Consider the following 1,261-nt stretch of genomic DNA (forward strand, 5'->3'; position numbering starts at 1 on the left):
TCAATGGACCGGGCTTTGACGTCATTGTCTTTTTTGATGGCCCAATCTGTTGTGGCATGCCCCATTTGCTTGTTATTAGTGGATGGTTCAGATTGGGATGGAGGGAGGAACGGCGGATGAAAGAAAGAGGCGCGTTTCTCTCCTCAACATTAGGGTTAGGGTTAGGGTTAGGGTCTCTTCCACCACCTATAAGAGCCTAAGAGCCTCTCCTGCCCAACTCCTTCCCTGTATGCGGCCACCAACGCCCTCTTCCTCGGCCTATTCTCCTTTTTACTGCTTCTCCACCTCTATCACTGTGAACGCATGTTTGTTGTTCTGTTCTTCATCGTTGTCTAAATCTTGTGGGAATGGATGGATCAAGTGATGAGGAAACTGCAACAATATGATGGGGGTTATCCTTCCATGATTCCTAGTATTTAAGTCTCTGATGGTCCTTCTCCTTTGCTCTTACATCGCGTAACATGGTTTATGTTTCGTATTGTCGTTCTTCGATATGCCTCAGATTGATTTAATGCTTTGGTATCTTTCTAAGGCGGGATATGACGATGAAGATAATTGGTCCGTGTTTCTGATTACATGCTGACTGATACTTTTACCAATTCTGATCCCCCACATCAACAAGCTTTCGTTGGACATGTTTTGCTATTTTGATTTCTAGTTTAGACGCTGTGATGAATTATGAAACAAACTCTACGCATGTCAGACTTCAGAGATGCATGAGCAACTGTGAGAAGATAGTTGTTCCATCCTGTCATCATCCTCGAATCTATTTCTTCAGAACATTGCTTATTTTAATTGGACTCTTGTGCTTTGTTTTGAGGATTTATTTTTGGCAATTGTTCTTCTATATCTATCCTTGTTATTTATCTAAGGTGGGATACGACGATAAAGTAATTGGTCCGTGTTTCTGAGTACATGGTGACTGATACACTGATACCAACTCTGATCCCGTACTCAATGATTTATGTTGCACATATATACTGGTATTTTCTCATTTTCTCTATATTTTATATGCATTGATGAATTACGAAACATAGTCTACGAGAAGGCATTTAATTATTCTGCGTTAGCTAATCTAGTCTCATCACACTTTTAACTTCTACGTTTTTCATTTTCGACAGAGATTTGTTTGTGGCAAAATGGATCATTGTTCTTTGTTTGAGTTTTCATATGTTTTCATACGTTCTCCAGTTGAACATGTCTGGAAAAGTCATCATTCTCATGATTTCACAGGCACTTCAGAATAGACATTATAATATTC

General features: G+C 39.7%; 1 non-coding gene across 1 annotated transcript; it reads left to right on the top strand.

Moving 5' to 3' along the window:
- The first annotated feature begins 353 nt into the window (after window positions 1–353).
- LOC135632173 (small nucleolar RNA Z199) lies at window positions 354–433 on the top strand. Its single transcript, XR_010494628.1, has one exon. It is a non-coding gene; the product is annotated as a small nucleolar RNA Z199 (small nucleolar RNA).
- The last annotated feature ends 828 nt before the right edge of the window (window positions 434–1,261 follow it).

The sequence above is a fragment of the Musa acuminata genome, chromosome BXJ3-2, assembly GCF_036884655.1.
Source record: "Musa acuminata AAA Group cultivar baxijiao chromosome BXJ3-2, Cavendish_Baxijiao_AAA, whole genome shotgun sequence".
Lineage (NCBI taxonomy): Eukaryota > Viridiplantae > Streptophyta > Magnoliopsida > Zingiberales > Musaceae > Musa > Musa acuminata.